This window comes from Heptranchias perlo, chromosome 35 (assembly GCF_035084215.1).
Source record: "Heptranchias perlo isolate sHepPer1 chromosome 35, sHepPer1.hap1, whole genome shotgun sequence".
Classification (NCBI taxonomy): domain Eukaryota; kingdom Metazoa; phylum Chordata; class Chondrichthyes; order Hexanchiformes; family Hexanchidae; genus Heptranchias; species Heptranchias perlo.
Window position 1 is genome coordinate 8,895,968 of NC_090359.1, and position 12,722 is coordinate 8,908,689.

The window sequence follows — 12,722 nt, forward strand, 5'->3', positions numbered from 1 at the left end:
TAGGACCGTTAGGCCCCTCTCTCGCTCTGTATTGTAAACACTCAACCCTGGTACGGTTACATGAGTGAGGCCAAATCCCTTGGCTGTTCTGGCAGCACATGGCCCTCCGCTCCCCGGTATCGTAACTAACACATACCCATCTCAATTATCATCCATATAGCACGTGTGTGGGCCAAACTCGTCCCCGCACCATTCTAACTCCGAGTCAGCAGCTGCCTGGCTTTAAACCAGCAGTCCCAACAATCCTATCATCCCTGATACAGACCAATTCATAATGTCAAAGTCACTACTATCCCAGGTTCAGGAACCAGTGCTGGGCCGGGGTAGGCGAAGAGGGATCCGATAAACCTGGGAAAAAGGGGAAATAAACAGAGAGGAGGAGAAGGAGAAGGGAAAACAAAATAAAAAGAATGACTTGAGCTCAAAATTTTAGGGGCATGTCCTGGGACGAGGTGGGGTTATATTCCAGCCGGGAAGCCAATAGCACGGAGCGTTGGAGAGTCGACATGTCCGGTAGCGGAGACAGTACTGGGACGAGCCCAAATACCTGAAAGGAAGAGAGAGAGAGATACATAACATCCTGAACAATTGACTCGATCTTCCGACATTGGTCCTGGAAAAACAAAAGAGCTGATTCGCATTATTCTTCACGATTTATCACGCATCTGTTAACACCTCCACACGTCATGTTCCAATCCAGTCCGATCCGTTCATGCTGCAGCTATCCGCTTGAGGAGGGAGACGCTGACCTCTGGAGAGATAGTGTACCGAGCAAAGGTTTTCTTTTAGGGATTAGGGGAACTCCCTTCCCCGGGTGCCATCACATGCTTAGTTTGGCTCCAGTGTCTCCACCTTTCATCCAATTTCTCTTGCAAACTCACCGAGGTTCCCTTACTGAGGAGGACCTAGTACGGCCCATCCCATCGTGGCTCAAAAGTACCTCGAACCGGTCGCTGAACCATCACCCATTGTCCCACACAGTGGGGTGCTTTCCAAACCCTTTCCAATTCCTTCGCATCCTGTGCCTCCTGTAAATGCTGAACCCGGAAATAATTAGCCTGGTTGGTCTCACTGAGCTGACGCAGGTATGTCAGGAGGGTGTTTTTGAACTGGGAGCTGCCCCTGTGCCCTGTGGGGGTGCGTCTTGGGGTAACAACATGGCCCGTCCAGTCATGAGTTCGAATCTTGTAAAGCCGGTGCTTTTGGCTGGCGTGGCCCGTAATCACCAATGATTAGCGGGGAGGACGGTGTTCCACCCTTTACCGGTCTGCAGGATGGCTTTAGTGATGGATTGTTTTGGCGTGCGGTTCATTCGCTCGACCAATCCAGACGATTGAGGAAGGTCGGGGATTTGGAAACGCTGTCGGACCCCCAAAAGAGCCAAAGCCTGTTTCATTGTCTTGCCGGTCAAAATACTCCCTGATCCGAATCTATCTGGTAGGGCACTCCCCAGCGAGGAATGACCTCCATGTCTAGGATTTTTGCTGCTGCTTCGGCCGTATTCCTCCTGGTCGGGAAAGCCTCCACCCTGCGAGTGAAAAGGTCGATGATGACAAAAGTATGGCTATACCCGCCACTGGGAGGGAGGGGACCAGTGAAATCTATCTGTAAATGTGTCCATGGTCCCCTGGGCCATCGGGTGTGTCCCATACGTTATCGCACGTGACCCCCAATTCCCGTTAGGAGACAGGGCAAACATAAGACTCCGGACTCGTGAATTTCCCTGGCCATGCTGGGCCACCACCAGGTGTCAGCTATGAGGTAGTATAATTTGTACCCTCCCAGGTGTGCGGGTTCATGGTCGGATTGTATCAGTGCTCGTCGAAACGCTGTTGGGACCACATGCTGGGTCTCATGGCGCCAAAAACCCTGGGTGTCGAAATGATCAGAGGGTGAAGGGCTTCCCATGAGAATGTCGTCTACATACTGGAGACAGGCGGAGGTTTGCATGCGGGCATCCACCATTGCCGGTTGGAGAGCCTTTTCCAGACTCTCATGAAAAATAGTCTGGAAATTGTGGAATCCCTGGGGCAGCCGGGTCCAGGTATATTGAGTGTACCGCACAGTGAAGGGAAAACTTTCCAGGGACCCAGCGTCCAGAGGACAGGTCCAGAACGCGTTTTGGATGTCCAGTGCCGTAAATACGGACAGGCCTGGGTGGAGTCTGTTTAACATGGTAGCGGGGTTTGATACTAAAGCGTGGAGTTTGTCTGTGACTTTGTTCAGGGCCGTATAGTCTGTGGTCAGCGTCCAGGACCCATCTGGCTTTTGCACAGGCCATACGGGGGATTTAGTCCGGGAACGGTTCTCAATCACTATCCCGGTTTCCAACAAATCTCCCACTTCCAGCCGAAGGGGATACTGCCGGTGAGCCTCGTGGTAGGGTCCGTGGACCCTGACAGGGTCCATCTGAGCCCTACCGCAATCAGCTTGTGGTTAGCCCATGCGAGAGGGTAAGCTGCGCAAACTTCCCCCCATAGCCCTTCCTCCGCCCAAGCACGCTCAATCGGTCGGAGGACCTGGACACTACATCGCCGGGTATTATCTGCTGAAAAGGGAAACCTCTCCCCTCACGCCCCAGCCCCCGCCCCTATTTGCAGTGAGTGGTCACTTAGAAGCAGGTTTGCCTCTATCTGGTGCAAGATGCCCATTCCCAAAATCAGACCCTCGTCACTGGGACGTACCCAGAGCGTGACCCACCAGGTTCGTTCTCCGGGGGTTAGCTGTAGTTGGATTGGAATGCTCTGGCGAAGGATTACGCTCTCCCCACTAACCCCGCTGATATGCAGTTTTTTTTTACGGTAAGAAAATCTGAGTCGGTTATCGACAACGAGTCTCCCTTGTCTAAAAGAGCACAATACTACCGGCTCCCTAACAGTACGTTTAGAAACGGGCGGGTGGCCCCCGGTCTTCCGACAAAGGAGGCCGGGGTGTCCTATCCTTGATGAGGGGAAGATGGGTGGAGGAGAGCTCGCAGTCCCTCCAATTTACGGTCGGATAAACCCCCCTTTGGTGGTCTCTGCGACCACCGAGTGGTCCCCCGGGGCCCCTGTCCTTCCCTTCAACGCCGACCCCCCTTTCCATAACAAATGGTTTGGCTATGCCCCGGGCGTCTACAATTGGTGCATGGTTTCCTTTTCATTGGGCAATCTCGATATAAATGGCCTGTTTCCTGGCAATTAGAGCCGACACGATCCTCTCGGGCTGCTGCTACAGGACGGATGGGGTGTGGACCTGTCGGTGAGTGTGGATGTCTGTAAGATAGCACCGAAAAGCCGACTAGTCCATTCCTGAAGACCTGCCTCCGTGGCGTGTGGACTGGCCCCATCCTAAGCGCTGTTTGGTATGGTTTATCCATTCCCCGAAATAAGCTATCTATAAATCTTGGATCTTTGCGGTTGGCGGGGATGACGTTGGTCTATCCCCAATGTTCATATCGTTCAATTACCCGGTCAATATACGCATTGGGGTCTTCCCCCGGGTTTTGTCTTAGGGCCGTGAGTTCAGTCCAGGTGCCAGTGCCGTTACCCAATCCATTTTGAACCCGGGTCCTTTGACCGTCAAATTGGGTGTTATACTCGGCCATAGTGGCTGGGACCTGCAAATCCCAAGGGGGCAACGTCCAAAAAAAAAATCGGAGGGGCACTTAACCTCAATGATGTCTTTTATATCCTGTATAGACAGATAAAAATGTCGGACTGCGCTTCGTATCTCTGCCCATACGTCGACATTGGGATTATGTCGCTTCAGATCGGGAATGAGAAGGATCACGCTGGACCTCTCCGGTGGTGTAAAAGGCTGAGATTCCCCCAGTGTGCCCTGCCTCGCATTTCCCCATTTGCTGCACCTGCGGCTGGGTTTGGATTTACTCGGACAGGTGCCATGGGTTTCTGCTCCCCATTTCAAGGTTGTACCGGTACCGAAGGGCAGATATTCAGGGGGGCACTCGGTCTGCGGAGTTTTGTGCTGCTGCTGAACCTCCATTGCCTTAAAAATTCCCCCCTCAATCCTTTAAATCGTCTAACTCCTCCGTTTCTGACACTTCCAGATCCAAAAGACTCAAAACTCGAACTTTAGACTCTTGTACTGGTCTCAAAAGGTCCTGGAGAGGAGACGGCCTCCCCCATTTTCCACGATTAAAGGTCCGGTCTGATATTCCCAACTGACGAGCAGAACGGTACGATAATTAACTTGTTTATCAGCCTTCTGTCCCGCCCACCACTTTATTTGATCAACTACTGGACTCGTCTCCTTCCATCCGTTCCTGGTCATTTCACTTTGATATTTTGAATTGGCCTCTTGGACTTGTTTTACAACAGCAACACTGGTGGGCACAGCCGGGACGTCCGGAGGAAGGGGTTTCCCCTCGTTGCTCATGTCAATCGTTACGTATATCCTTATGCTCTATCTTATACTTTAATTTATTTTACTCTAATCTTATACTTTCATCGGCACAAACGGATCTCCTTATACTCTAATTTATACACACTCACTGGTCACGGGATCACAATCCTGTGGTGGTTGTATTTCCCTCTGCTGAGTTAATCCTGGCCGTCACGTGGGACTATGTCCTCTTAATTCAGGCTCAGACTTGGTGTTTGAGATAAACCACCACCCTTGTCCGTGTCGAGCACCACGTGACTCTCAAAATCCAATCTTATACTGTATCGGAATAACGGCATAAACTTATACTCGAAGCAAACAAGCACGTACACTCTATATCTTATACACCTACAGGTCGAGTCAATTCCGTCAATCCGTGGTCTCCGTGAGGAATTTTACTACGTGGATAATTTTAATACTGCGGCAAGTGCCACTGCCAATCCTGTCTCCAATGATGAGCCGAGCCCCTACCATCGACTACCGGCCTCACCCTCGAGGGCTTTATACAGGGGCACCCCCCTGTCTCAAGCACTGGTCGAACCTGCCTCACTATACCACATACCCTCCAATACAGGATCCGTTAGCCTACCTGCAGCGCAGTATCCCACTTCTGACACCAACTGTTAGACTCGAATTGTTGGAGCAAAACCAGACGGAGACGGAACTGCTGACAAAGTTAAAGTTTATTAGAAAGCTTTGCGCACAAAGGGAGAGTGGGAAGCTTCCTCAAGCTCGCACCAAACTCTCAAAGGAACATCAGCACTACAAGCATGTTTATAACTTTTAATAAGCAACATCCACCTGCTGTGAAAGGTGGGGGTACATGTTTACGTAACTACAGTGGGTTTCATTTTGTGGTATCGTCTGCCACTCACTTGTCAGGGGCGACCTTGCGTCGTCCCATGACATTAAACATCTCACATTCCTGAGGAGGACCCTTATCAGTTAACACATAAGTCCCAGACATTGAGACTACACTGGGGGTCTTCACAAGTCCTGATCAGCTCATCCCTTACTCCCTTTTGTGCTGGGGTGACCTTGGAGATATCCACCGCTCCTCCCTTAATCATCCGAAGTAAGCTGGTTAGGATAAACAATGTCAGCCTCGGCCTTGGGTAAACATTCCTTAATGTGTTCTGGAGATAAGCGAGGTGGTAGCTACAAATCCAACAAACCTGCCTTTGTCAGCTTTTACAGTGTGAGTCACGAACTGTTCCCATAATGGTCAAGTATCCCATCATGCTTTGCTGCCACCTAAATGCTACATGTACGATTTAACTACTTGTGTATTTGAGGATAGGAGTTGCTAATCATTGTTTAATACATATATGTATACATATATATCAGGTTAGGTGAGTGGAGGCTGGAGGTTTTGGATTTCTGTTCACAAGACTATTTTTCCAGTCCACCACAATTTATATGCCCATTGAAGGCTTTTGAATTCCCATTTACATTGGCCGCCAGTCTATTCTCAAACTCTCTCTTTGTCCCTCTTATTTCATTTCTCGTTTCCTCTCTGAACTTTCTATATTCAGCCTGGTTCTCACTTGTATTATCAAACTGACTTCTGTCATAGGCCCCTTTTTTCTGCTTCATCTTATCCGCTATCTCTTTTGTCATCCAGGGACCTGTGGCTGCAGTTGCCCTACCTTTCACCCTGAAGGGAATGTGCCTAGACTCTACCCGAAATATCTCCTCTTCAAAGGCTGCCCGCTGTTCAATTATAGGTTTGCTTGCCAATCTCTGATTCCAATTTACCGGGCCAGATCCGTTCTAAACTCACTGAAATTGGCCCTCCTTCAATGGAGTATTTTTACTTTAGAGTGGTACATCTCCTTTCCCATAGCTATTCTGAACCTCATGACACTATGATCTCAGTTCTGTAAAAGTTCCCCCACTGTCACTTGCTCCACCTGACCCACCTCATTCCGCAGAATCAGATCCAAATCCCGCAATGCCTCCTTCCTCGTTGAGTCGTAAACATACTGGCCAAGAAAGTTCACCTGAACACACTTTAAAAAATCCTCCCCCTCTGTGTCCCTTACCAGCAAACCAGCATAGAACGACCAAAAAATGAATAAAAAGGTATAAAATAGAACATGAATGGAAACTAGCAAGAAATATATAAACAGATTGTAAGAGCTTCAACACGTATGTAAAAAGGAAGAGAGAAGCAAAAGTAAATGTTGGTTCACTTTGAGGTTGAGATAGGAGAAATTCTAATGGGGAATCAGGGAATAGCAGATGCATCAAACAAATATTTTGTATCTATCTTCACAGTAGAAAACACAAACGGCATACCAGAAATAATGGGGAACCCGGGGGCTGATGAGAGTGGAGATCTTAAAGTAATTACTATCAGTAGAGAAAAAAATGCTTGATAAACTCATGAGTCTAAAAGCTAATAAATCACCTGGACCTGATGGTCGACATCCGAGGGTTCTAAAAGAGGTGGCTGCAGAGATTGTGGATGCATTGGTTGTGGTCTTCCAAAATTCCATACATTCTAGAACGGCCCCACGGGATTGGAAAGTAGCAAAAGTGACCCGCTATTCAAGAAAGGAGGGAACGACAGAACCGGGATCGACAGGCCAGTTAGTCTGATATCAGCCGTCGGGAAATTGGTGGAATCCATTATTAAGGAAGTGGCAACAGGACACTTAGAAAATCATGATATGATTAGGCAGAGTCAACAGGGTTTTATGAAAAGGCAATCGTGTTTGACAAATTTAGTCCAGTTTTTTGAGGATGTAACGAGCAGAGGAGTTAAAGGGGAATCAGTGGATGTCGTATATTTGGATTTTCAAAAGTCATTCCGTTGGGTCAATTTCAGATTAACAGGTTGTAACTAATGGGGTACCGCAAGGATCGGTGCTTGGGCCTCAGCTAATTTCGATCTATATTAATGACTTCAATGAAGGGACCGAGTGTAATGTATCCAAGATTGCTGATGATACAAAGCTAGTTGGGAAAATAAGCTGTGAGGAGGACACAAAGGGTCTGCAAAGGGATATGGACAGGTTAAGTGAATAGGTAAGAAGGTGGCAGATGGAGTATAATGTGGGGAAATGTGAGGTGATTCACTTCGGTAGGAAAAATAGGAAAATAAAATATTTTTTTGAACACTTAGAAACTATTAAATGTTGGTGTTCACTGAGATCTGCTTGTCCTCGTACAAGAAACGCAGAAAATTAGCATGCAGGTACAGCAAGCATTTAGGAAGTCAAATGTCATATTGGCCTTTATTGCAAGGGAGTTCGAGTACAAAAGTAAGGCAGTCTTACTACAATTGCACAGGGCTTTGGTGAGACCTCGCCTGCAATATTGTGTATAGTTTTGGTTTCCTTATCTAAGGAAGGATATACTTGCCTTAGAGGCGGTGCAACGAAGGCTCACTAGAATAATTTCTGAGATGAGAGGGGTCTCCTATGAGGAGAGATGGAGTAAAATGGGCCTATACTCTCTGGAGTTTCGAAGAATGAGAGGTGATCTCATTGAAGCATATAAGATACTGAGGGGGCTTGTTAGGGTAAGGGCTGAGAGGTTGTTTCCCCTGGCTGGAGAGTCTAGAACTCGGGCTCATAGTCTCAGGATAATGGGTCGGCCATTTAAGACTGAGATGACGAGGAATTTCTGCACTCTGCACTCAGAGGGTTGTGAATCTTTGGAATTCTCTACCCCAGAGCCCTTTGGGTGCTGAGTCATTGAATATATTCAAGGCTGAGATAGATAGTTTTCTGGACTCGCGGGGAATCAAGGGATTTGGGGATCAGACAGGAAAGTGGAGTTGAGGTTGAAGATCAGCCATGATCTGATTGAATGGTGGAGCAGGCTCGAGGGGCCGAATGTCCTGCTGCTGCTTGTATTTCTTATGTTCTCATGTTCTGCGGCCGATTTGACCTTAATCTGACTTTCCAACCCGATGTCCTCTGCATCACTATGACCGCCGACTGCAACCTCCATAAAATTGTCCTCCTCAACCCCTGTCTCAACATGTCTGCTGCGGAAATCCTCATCTATGCCTTTGCCAACTCCATACTCATTTTTTTCCAATGCCCTCCTAATGGATCACGGCATGGAAGAGAATTCTTTGGTTGACTATGTCAAGAGACTGTAGAGAAAGCGAGGAGGTCAAGACAAGATCACGTCCCCTACACCCTCCATAAACCTCAGCTCATCCAAAGCTCCGCTGGCCTGATCCTAGCCCAGAGCAAGTCCCACCCACCCATCACTGACCTACATTGGCTCCCAGTCTATCAATGCCTCCAATTCAACATTCTCATTTTCTTATTTAAATCTCATTTTGGCTCCACCCCTCCCAGTCTCTCTAACCTCATCCAGCCTTAAACCCCTCCCACAGAATTCCCCATCCTTTCGACTCGAGCCGCTTCTGGCTCTCCCTTCAGCTCACCATTGGAGGCCGTGCCTTCAGCTATCTAGGGCCCACACTCGTAGGCTTCCTCCCGCGTCTCCTCCACCTCTTCTTTTTCCGTTTTGGCCCTCATAAAAACATAGCTTCTTCACCAAGCTTTCGGTCACCCCGACAAGTATTCTACGGCCACGCATTTATTTTTGACTGATTACGCCTCTGTGCAGCACCTTAGGAAGTTTTCTTTCAACGTTAAAGGCACAATAAGTCTCTTCATTGTTTTGCTTTGTTGAGGCAATGTCCAAGTCAGACCCGATTGTGTTATTAGAATATATTCAATTAAATCTAATTCGATTGCAACTCACGTATCTCTAGTCGCCACTTTCTTCGATGCAATGCAACTCTAATCATGCATTCTGGATGGCATTTATTCCATTAATTGGAACTTAACATACAATGCAAACGGTATTGTTACCCCGTGTGTCGTACATTAATTCGATCTCGGAACACATTGCATTCACATTGCATTTGACGCTTTTTTGCTTTATATTATCCACTTATTTACATGCAAATCACGGTGGTACATTACATTTCACCACTGTATTGCATTAATTACATATCAAAAGCAATGCATCAGCGTAGAATTTTCTTGCAGTTACAATGTTGCATGATCTACATTGTTAAATACAATTCGATGTTAAATGATGCATTTCAAGTTCGGTTTTGCTGCATGAGTCCATTGCGGTTTCAGCATGTAAAACTGTTCTGCATCTGCATTTTTTGCTGTTGTTCAATTTACATTTTTCTCTATTTGCATTTTTAAATCAATACGTTCATAATTCATGCAATTGAAATCAGAATTTGCTATTCTTATCTATTGCATTAATTATGTTTAAATATATTGCATGTCCATTGCATTCCTGCGAAGGTGAATGCAAATCAACTTTGACTAATGCATCGCAGATTACAATTACGACATTGTTGTGTTCATTTTTAAAATTGATGCTTACAATTGTCCGTCCCCTTGCATGTTGCATGATTTGAATTTTCAAACGAAATGTATCAATTGGAGGCCTCTGTTTCAATCCAATGTAAATCAGCTGCTCGAGTTTTGCACTTGAGGTGCCATTGTTTTTCTTTGTCACGCTCGAATTACACTTTGAACTTTATTTAATCGCTATTCCATTCGCAGCCTTTGTAAACCCGATCCATCTGTAATTGATGATTTCGAAATTCAATTGTACAATGATCTGGTTCAGTGTCACGGGGTTTCCATACATAGACAACCATATCACCTCCAATCGGGAGTTTACCTTTCTGAAGAATCATTTAGTCATACAATAGCCGAGTTCATGGTTCATCAAACTCAGACCCTTGGTTCTGTCGATTCAATGCTGAACTAGTCCACCTGCCCCGATATGCATTTCTCCTATCTTATCAGCACAGGTTTTTAATTACTCTAATGAAACGTGGCGAATTGTAAATAAACTAGTTCGTTTAATTTATATTAAAAACATGAACTATTAGAATACAAGTTTCAGGGAAATTCGCTCTAATCCCGACTGCTCACCGTTTCATAAAACTATAGAATTGACCAAAGTTGACTCCTGATACAGACAAAGAGTCACTTTTCAAGTTTCTGCTGGTTGAATTGATTGACTCTAACCGACGAAAGATCGATTCCTCCCGCTGGGACTGTTTAACCATCCGACCAGGCTGCATTCGTTCCAGCTGGACTCGAAGGTAATATTTGGACATCTCGCCTTCCCGGAGTTCCACATTGCTCAATTGAAAGATGCTGATTCAACCTGGTACCGTCCTCTTTAGTGTAGTTTCCAAAGAGGTTACCTCATGTTTCAACACGTTAGATGTGAATGTCACTACAATATATTAATAAATACTAACAAAGCCAATAGTCACTAATAAACCCAACAGGGAATTCAGAAGAAACTTCTTCACCCAGAGAGTGGTTAGTATGTGGAACTTGTTACCACAAGGAGTAGTTGAGGCGAATAACATGGATATATTTAAGGAGAAGCTCGATAAACACACAAGGGAGAATGGAATAGAAGGTTATGCTGATAGGGTGAGATGAAGAGGCGTGGAAGAAGACTGCTGTGGAGCATAAGCACCAGCATATTCCAGTTGGGCCGAATGGCCTTTTTCTCCTCTATACATTCCATATAACTAATCAGCTTCACTGACTCACACTGATACGGTATACAAGGCAGACGATTCTGCCAGACAGATCCACTAGTCGAAGCGATTGGATCGGATACATTTTCTCAGATAGCTTCTGTGCTTTGAGCAGTCAACTCATTTTCTGTGGAACGTAATTTGACAGCGACCTTTCTGTTCAAGTGACATTGAAATTACTGCTGGGCAAAATATTCCGAATCATTGAAAGTCTCAGTTAAATTTTATGAATTATTCTGTTGCTTTAATTCTATTTTTTCATTCAGTGCAAATGCATTGTATTTCCATCAATTGAATGTTGCATTCATTGCATTTTAGAATGTACTCCATTGGTATCGTTTGCCAAGCATTTATATTTTGCGTCATATACTAATTAATTACTGCAACGAACATGTCTGCAGATTGCATCTTCATAACTAGATGTTGCCAGTGCTGCATTTCTGAACGTATTAATGGATTTATTTTTTATGTTTTATTAATCGCCTTTTCAAATGCACGGAAGCTGCATTTCATTTCGTCATTTGCATCAATTCCACTTTTCAGCCCATTATATCTGCCTTGCAATGTTTGCTTTCACATCTGATATAATTTGCAATAAAGAGCGGCATTACCGGCACATTGCTCTTGTGCATCACTTTTTCATTTGCCACTTTCATTGTCTGCATTTTTAGATGTAAATTACTTGTATTCATTACAGTTCAATATGATATTTCGTAATTAGCCTGGTGTATGAATTGATTGTTCATGATAAGCAACTCGGTTTAAGGCAACTCTGGATTGCATTTTCATTCTGCATGTTGTGCTACTAGTCGATTAGAGACATTTCTTCTGCTCTGTACTTCATAATCTTTAATTATTTGTATTCTTGAGCAACAGATTCGAAATGTTTGGCATCATTGAATAATTGCACATTGAAATACAGCAAAACAGCATTACAGTTTGTATCTATTCTATTGAAATAATTGCACTTAAAATGCATTATATTAGTGCGTCATTTGAACGTGTATTTTGCATCATTTATATGTTTAACTGCAATGAATGCATTTGCTGATGAATCTGCAGTAATCTTTCCATTCATTGTATTTTAAAATATATCTTAGTTGTTTTGCATTTCATGCACTTTCTTGCTGCATTCGCTGCCTATTCAAATTGAATGAAATGAAGTTCAGTTAACGCAATCGTGGTTTATACTTTCGGCAGTAGTTTTATAAATCAATTATATTTTGAATGCAATTAACTTACTTCTTGCATTATCTTCACGGTTAAACCCGGTGTTTGTAAACTTTATGCAACTGTGGACCGCATTTCTGAAACAGTCTGTTGCAATAATTCCACGAGTGCAAACAATGCATCAGCATTGCATTTTGAATAGTTGCATTAACTATAATGCACGTTGAGACTGCATTACATTTCATGCATTTCCATATTGAGATATCTGTAATGCAATAGAAAATGTCCATAAATAATTCAAGAAAAATGTGTTTCCAGCATTATTTGCAACTGCAGTGTATGTGCATTGCGTTTCTACATATCCAGTTTGCATTAACTGCATTTATCACTGTGGCCATGGTTATTGTACTTTGATATACATATTTATATATTATTCTACTGCATGGATTATATTTTAAGGCAAACATGGAAACATAGAAAATAGCAGCAGGTGTAGGCCATTCGGCCCTTCGAGCCTGCTCCGCCATACAATATGATCATGGCTGATCCTCTATCACAATACCATATTCCTGCTCTCACCACATACCCCTTGATGCCTTTTGTG